Raw genomic sequence first — 8982 nt, 5'->3', positions numbered from 1 at the left:
TATTATTGGATGATATAATAGGGTGTTGATGTAACTACATTTCAACTTATTAGTTTATCAGTAAGTAGTAATGCCATGTTTTTAAGTTTTATTTTTAATTAAATAAGTAGTTATTATTTTTATACAAATTGATGTGGTATAAATTCTTTGGTTGAATGAAATTAAAAAATAATAAAAATAAATAATGTGAGTCAAGAGCTAATTAATCTAAACAAATAAATTATGTTGAATAGGTTTGTAGAAAACAATTTTGTACAAGAGTTTGTATGGTATGATTTTTTTTTCCAAATCCATCATATATAGGGCAAATAATTGTCTATATTAGATAAATAACATTACCTACCTACTTTAGATAAATAAAAATATAAATTAAGTTGTGAACGTACTTACTATAGATCCATCATGAATTTATTAGTCAAATTCATACTCACTATAAATTTATTACTATTATTTTAATCTAACACCATCGAAAATTATAAAATACACAAATATGTTTTGAAAGACTTTCAAAAGGATGCCACCAATAGTTCGATACTCTAGCCAATTTTGCACTGGATTTGGGTTGGGTCAAGCAAACTAAATTAATAAATGAAAATAATGATTAAGTGTGAAATAAAATAAAATATTTCTAAATCACACATAGAACTAGTAGATTGAAGGACAAGGGGGTAAGAGGTAAATTGATCATCAAAATTGTAATAAAAAAATTAAAATTTTAAAAAATAACATAAAATTTGTAAATTGACATTAAGTGTGAAATGTGATTAACAAATTGTAAATCACACATAGAACTAGTAAATTAAAGAGAAAATTGGTAAATTAATGTTAGGAGTGATAAATTACTCTTTCAGATTGTAAACAAAACAAAAACTTAGAAAATTGACATAAAACTTCTAAATTGACATTGAGTATGAAATGAAATAGAAATTTTGTAAATCACACATAATATTAGTAAATTGATGGAAAAAAGGGTAAATTAATGTGGGAGTTGTAAATTACAATAAGAAATTGTAAAAAAAAGAAAAATTTTTAAAATGACATAAAATTAGTAAACTAATATTAAGAGTGAGACGAAACAAAAAATTTATGAACCACACATATGACTAGTAACTTCAAGGAAAATGGGGTAAATTAATGTTGAAGTAGTAAATTGCTCTTTGGCATTGCAAACAAAACAAAAACTAAGAAAAATGATTAAAATCTTGTAAATTACCACTAAGTGTGGAATGAAACTAAAATTTTGTAAACGACGGATAAAACTAATAAATTGATAGAAAATTGAGCAAATTAATGTTGGCGTTGTAAACCACACATAAAACTAGTAAATGAATAGAAAATTGGGTAAATTAATGTTGGAGTTGTAAATTGCAAGAAGAACTTATAGACAAAATAAAAACTTACAAAAATGACATAGAACTTGTACATTGACATTACGTGTGAAACGAAACAAAAAATTTATAAATCACACATAAAACTAGTACATTGATGGGGAAATGGGTAAATTAATGTTGTAGTTGTAAATTGCAAGAAGAACTTGTAAAGAAAACAAAAACTTACAAAAATGACATAAAACTTGTAAATTGACATTAAGTGTAAAATGAAATAAAAAATGTATAAACCACACATAAAACTAATAAATTAATAGGAAAATGTAAATTAATGTTGGAGTTGTATAGTACAAGAAGAACTTGTAGAAAAAATAAAAACTTAAAAAATGACATAGAACTTATAAATTGACATTAAGTGTGAAACCAAATAAAATATTTGTAAACCACACATAAAACTAGTAAATTGATGAAAAACGAGATAGATTAATGCTGGAGTTATAAATTACTAGAAGCACTTGTAAAGAAAACAAAAAGTTAGAAAAATGACATAGAACTTGTAAATTGACATTAAGTGTGAAACGAAATAAAAAAATTGTAAACTACACATAAAACTAGTAAATTGATGAAAAAATGAGTAAATTAATGTTGGAGTTGTAAATTGCAAGGATAACTTGTAAACAAAACAAAAGTTTAGAAAAATGACATAGAACTTGTAAATTGACATTAAGTGTGAACGAAATAAACAATTTGTAAACCACACATAAAACTAATAAATTGATGGAAAACATGGTTAATTAATGTTGGAGTTGTACATTGGAAGAAGAACTTATAAAGAAAACAAAAACTTAGAAAAATGACATGAAACTTATAAATTGACATTAAGTGTGAAATGTAAACTACATGTAAAAACTAGTAAATTGATGAAAAAGGATGTAAATTAGTGATGTAGTTGTAAATTAAAAAAAAAAGTGTAAAAAAATAAAAACTTAGACAAACAACATAAAACTTGTAAATTGACATTAAGTGTGAAACGAGACAAAAAATTTGTATACCACACATAAAACTAATAAATTGATGGAAAAGAGGGTTAATTAATGTTAGATTTATAAATTGTAAGAAGAACTTGTAAAGAAAAGAAAAACGGACAAAAATGATATAAAACTTGTAAATTGACATTAAGTGTAAAACCAAATAAAAAAGTTGTAAACCACAAATAAAACTAGTAAATTGATGGACAAAGCAGTAAATTTAATATTGGAGTTGTAAATTACAAGAACTTCTTGTAAACAAAACAAAAACTTAGAAAAATAACATAGAATTTGTAAATTGACACTAAGTGTGAAATGTAACAAAAAACTTTTAAAGCACACATATAACTAGTAAATTAATGAAAAACATGGTTAATTAATGTTGGAGTTGTAAATTGTAAGAAGAATTTATGAAGAAAACAAAAAGTTAGAAAAATGACATAAAACTTGTAAATTGACATTAAGTGTGAAATGAAATAAAAAATTTGTAAACCACACATAAAACTAGTAAATTGATGGAAAAAAATGGTAAATTAATGTTGGAGTTGGAAATTGCAGGAGAAACTTGTAAACAAAATAAAAACTTAGAAAAATAACATAGAATTTTTACCCCTCAAAATTACAATTTAACCCAAAATAAATAGAAATTAGAGATAAATTGGATGGATTTAATTTTTTTCAAAGGTGGATGCTAGAAATTTGAGGAAAATAGTGTTTGTTTGTTACTAAATTTAGAAAATTTGTTTTTATTTTCCTCCAATTTCTAGCATCCACCTTTGAAAAAAATTAAATTCATCCAATTTATCTCCAATTTCTATTTATTTTGGGTTAAATTGTAATTTTGAGGGATAAAAAGGTCATTTCATTAACATTCCGTTAAATCCACTAACGGAAATTAGACGGAAGTGGATGAATGCAACAAAAATCAAACTTCAGGTGGCGCGCTGAAAAAAAAAATTGTTTGTGTATTTTTGAAAAAGGCAAAATAAACAGGTGGATGAGTGTAAATTTCCTTAGATTTTATAAAAGTAAGGGCAAAACAAAGTTAAGGAGAGCATTGTTAGTCATCACCGAGTTACTGAATCCAAGAAAAATTGAGAGCAACCAAAAGAAAATTCGAGTTACTCAATGGGTCACATTGTATAAATGCTCAGATTAATCTTTCATGAGCAGTCATCCATCTTTTGCTTCTTGATATATCACATGGTCTAACTTGGATACTTTTTGTTACTTTCATCTCTATACAAATGCCCAAACATCTGTTTAATAATCCCATTAATTTGAACAAATAAAACTGGCTAGCTCCCTAAACACCCATTGAGTTTGCAGTATTTTCATGTAGCAATAGAACCAAATTTTATAGTAATTTCTTATTTTTTAAAAGTAATAGTAATTTCTTATTTTTTAAAGCAATATCATACATGTTTAATTACATTGATCTGAACCAATCAAATGTAAGGTGATTTGAGAAGATAAAGGAAAAATAAAAAGGAGTTTACGGAAGAAGAAGGAAAGAAGAGGAAGAAGAAATGGCCAAAGAAGATGATGAAAAGAAGAAATGGCCAAGAAGATGCAATATAAAAGAAATGAAAGAAAGATTTTTATATTGTTTAGTTTTTATGTCTTGAAGTTTGTTCAGGGAATTGTTTTGTAGGATGAAGAAAACGTGGAAATCCTTTTTTTTCTTTAAATTTATACCCATTAAAGTTTTATTTTTTAAAACAGTATTTAACCAGCTTGTAACCGGTTAAATATAATTTAATTAAATTTTTTATTATATTATAGTAATTATGAATCGTTGATCTAATTTAATGGCTTAAAATAATTACAGTATTGATGCCGTGATTTTAATTACGGTATCATAGAATTTTCCATATTCATGTTTCTTCAAAAAAGTTCCTTCCCTTTTCTTATTCTTATTGTCATTATGCTTAAAGGTAAATGCTTAAATGCTTTAAGTTTTAATTAATTAGTTATGCTCTACTTAATTTATTAAAAGAAGATTAGGCACCGTAATTAATTTGCTGAATAGCGTCATTCTTACTAATTTTATTGGTGTGTAATTTTCGGGGAACTGAACAAAAGCCAGTGAGGGAGAGAATTTTGGATCAAGGTGAAAAAGTCCAAATCTAAAATCAACTTGTTAGCATCATGGATTAGAATCTTCTGATTATTTTTTTCTCTTCTAATCTCTCCTTATTTTTCAAATTTAATTGAAAAACCTAGCTTCATTATAAATAAAGCGAAAAAAAAAAAATTGACTTGATTGTTAACAACAAAATTTAAAACTCAATCTTTGCCACTCATTTAACAAGAACAAATATATATATATATATATAGCAAGTTACCAACTATCACCAAGAAAAAAAAATTAACATTTTCATTTTAATTTTAGTACGAATTTGATAAATTAACGTTCTTTTTTAATTAATGTCATCAAGAATATTTTACAAGGATATTATTGTAAAAGTAAAGAGAAATAAGAGTAAGAGTGTGACTCTTTTAATAGTATGGTTGTCTTAAAGCATTTTTTAAATTATGAAGATTAAACAAACACTTAACTCAAAGAATAAGAACTAAATGAATATTTACTCTTTTTTAAATCTAATTAAAAAAATATCTTAATTATAAATAAAGTAAAAAAAATCTTAATTATAAATAAAGTAAAAAAAAAACTAGTTTCATTGTCAACATCGACAGAGCTCAATCTCAACATTCAATCTCAACATTCAGAGAACTCAATTTTCGCCACTCATTTAACAAGAAGAAAAAAAAATTAAGAAGAGAATCCTTGTCCTTGCATCATTAGGTATAAAAAATACAAAATCCCAAATGATTGCATAACTGTAGTGGAACTAAATAAATTAGAGTCAGTACTCACTACAACATCACATATTCACATGTGATGTACCACCACATGCAAAGAATTATAAATAAATAAATCAGACCTTCGAATTGGATTTTGTAAGATCCATTTTATCAATTAGTCGAGGCTCTTCCTTAGGCAAAATATTCAATTTTTTATGTAGTGGAACTAAATAAATTAGAGTCAGTACTCACTACAACATCACATGTGATGTACCACCACATGCAAAGAATTATAAATAAATAAAGGGTTATTTATCGTCAGCCCCCACATATTTTGACAATTAGCACCGCGCACCCACAAATTTCGACCATGTGCACCGCGCCCCCATTTCCGTCAAAAAATCAGTTAATTCTAACTAGTTAGACAGTTATTAACCTAAAAGACCATACTACCCCTAATTTGAATTGAATTGAGTTTTTTTCGGATAAAAAAGTAAGCCTTTCCATTAAATACTCGAAATCATATACAACACATCAGTTGCAAATTCATTCAACCAAATCATATATGTCATCTTTTGTAGAGCCAATTGCGCTAAAGCATGAGTTGCACCATTGTAAATTCTAGAAATGTGCTGAGCTCTAAAATTCTGGAAACTATTCTTCATTTCCAGAATTTCAGAGATCATCCAAGAGATTTCAGCCATGCTGCTACATCTACTATTTACAAGCTCTACAACCTCAAGACAATCAGACTCAAGTAACACCGAGGATCCTCCTACTCTTAGAGCCACATGCATTCCCCATTTCATGGCTGCAGCTTCAGCCATTGCTACATTGTCAAAATATTTGGCAAAAATACCTCTTACAACTTATAAAATTTACATTAAGAAATAAAAATTAATTATAATAATATCTTATATTGAAACGATTTTTTCTTATTTCATTATCATAACAAAATTGTAAAACCAGTAAACTTTCAAGATGAGAGACAGAGCATGATTCCAAAGGGAAAGAAAAAAATCAAATACAAAATCATTAGTAGATTACAAAACAATTCCAATAATCCCACCAAAACAAACAAAACCCAATAATAAAGAAACCTAAGATAATTATACCAAAATTTCTCTGTAAAATTCTATTACAAAAGAAACCCAAACCAAGAAAATTTAACAAAAATGAACCAAAAATCAAAAACCCTAAATTAAGTTATAGAGGCGACGAGAACGACATCTGCTTCAGGGGGTGGCGTCAACGGCTTCGAGCGATGGCAGATCACGTAGGGTGCGCCATTTGTTGTTGTTGATTCAAGACGGCAGCAGATCACACCGGCAGGCAACAGTAGTGAAAGGCAAGAAGAAGAAGAAGGAGAATAAGAAGAAAAAAGAAAGAAGAAGAAAAGTGAAAGAAAGAAGACGTGAAGAAGAAGAGAAGAAAGAAAGAAGACGCGAGAGAGAGAAGGGGAAAAAATGAAGGATTAAAAAGCGTGTTTTTTTTGTTTTTTATTTATTATTTTAATCTTATATGAAATCATCATTTTACCCTTTTTTTGAGTTAAGTTAACGGTAGTTTGACGGAAATGGGGGCGCGGTGCACATGGTCGAAACTTGTGGGTGCGCGGTGCTAATTGTCGAAACATGTGGGGGCTAAGGATAAATAACCCTTTTTTTATATGGTTGATTGTATTTTAAAGTAATACCAGCCGCAAGGGTGGAGCTCAAGTTCTGCAGGGGCCATATTATAACATAAAACTTTCAAAACTGATTATAGAGTTTAAAAGGTGAGTTCACTTGTTTCTAAATAAGGAGAGAGAAAGAAAATTTTTAATAAGAAATTAATAATCGTAAAGCTGTAATTTGCTATCAAAATTAGTGTTAGGGAGCCATATAATTTAAACGATAATTTTCTTCAAAGTTTAAAAATTGTGAGAGAATGTGCAGGGGTCAAAATGAAGATTTTATGCTAAAAGCTCATGATATTATCATATTTTATTTAGGATTTCACTGAATTTATACAAAAGCCTTTAGGTGCCTTGGCACATCAACTTTAAATAATTATTGGGCTAATAACATACGATTGGGATAATTCTCAATTCTTAAGCTAGTTTTGAGTATTAATTAGACCATTGAGCCTCTATATGGCATTTACAAGTAGGGTCACACTATCTTATGAAAATGACTAACCTACCTTACCATATGACAAGGGCTAGGTAAAAGGATTGGCCTTTACGAGTGGGTCTACACTATCTTTTCACATGACATGGATTAAACAAAGATACCAATCTAAATGACATATATATGTTATCGTATGTGTAACTAACATTACACTTCATCTTCAAGGATAAGGCTCACTGTAACCCCTAATTAGGTGTTTGGCTGTTAATTAGTAAACTTCTTAATTTTTTCAATTTTTTTCCAATATATGTTACTACCATGACACACTTACATACATGTATAAGAATATGCTTTTACTTACATTATACATTTTCGTAATTCGAAAAGAGGAAAAAAAAACACAGAAGACATTATATATTTATCCGTATAATTTTAAAATGCAAGTAGTCAACTGTTGTTCTGGAGGCACAGGTTGAAAGCGTGCAATATAAAAAACCGCTGCAATTCATTTCAGTTTTGAAGCTTTCCGTATTTGTTATGTTCCAAGTCTCTGAACTGCTCTACTTCACTTTTGAATATATTTTGAGTTTGGTTTGTGGAAAAGTTTTCCTATAGAACATGAATAAAATTCCAAATGTTGTTATTATTATATGTCTGGTGACCTCTTTGAAGATTTGAGTTGGCAGGCACTTCCTCGTCTCATTATTAAGACTAAAGTCTACCTTTAGTGGGAAGGAGCGGTCTTCTTCTTTTACGTTCGAGCTTCGTTCGAGCATCATTAGACTGTATGCATTAAATAAAAAAAAAATCCTCTTTAGAAAATCCTATGTTACCCTCGTTAAAATAAATAAATAAATTAATTAATTAATAAGAACCTGGGCTTATTAATATAGAAATTCATGAGCCAATATACTTAAAGCTAGCTTAAAAGTTGAAGGTTGTACTGTGTTAAACTTATAATATTAGCTTTATAAGCCTATGCATAATATTTTTCTCTATCAATTAATTATTCTAGGCATTTAATGCAAAAGGATAGTTAACCACGATCATGGCTTATTTTTAGATATTCGATAGTATTTTATGGCAGTATACGTATTAAATTTATTTTGAAGATTGTATGATGATTTTATTAGATTCCTTCTCTACTGATCGGATCGAGTGGTTTTTATGCAACTTTATTTTTTAAGCATGTCATTATTTAATATAAATACAAAGATAGGATAATCTTAAAAAAAAGAACTTATGCATTGTTAATAATAACATACCAGAACTCATGAATATGTTATTATAAAAGAAAGTAAGATGGATTTGAAACTAAGGTTGGTAGGGTTCCTCGAATCCTGATCCAACACATTAAGGATGGGATTCAGAACATTTAAAAATGCCAATTGAGATTTTGAATGTCCCGAAATATGAGTTTCTAGACATGTATGACAAGTCGTTTTAATCAATATTATACATATGACATATCGATTATAAGCATATGATATGTTGGTTATATGAGTGTGACATCATTTCTGATAGAATATGCAATGTATTATTATATTTATTTAAAAATAATAGTATTATCTTTATTTAATTAATAATAATAAATATTTCATTCTAAGAAAATATTAATTTTGTACTATATTGTCAATAATAATGTTTCATTTGTGTTGCTATTATTAATAATTTTTATTTACATAATTCAAATTAAAATTAATAAAA

The sequence above is a fragment of the Citrus clementina genome, unplaced genomic scaffold, assembly GCF_000493195.1.
Source record: "Citrus clementina cultivar Clemenules unplaced genomic scaffold, Citrus_clementina_v1.0 scaffold_9, whole genome shotgun sequence".
Classification (NCBI taxonomy): Eukaryota; Viridiplantae; Streptophyta; class Magnoliopsida; order Sapindales; family Rutaceae; genus Citrus; species Citrus x clementina.
This window is presented reverse-complemented; position numbering follows the sequence as displayed.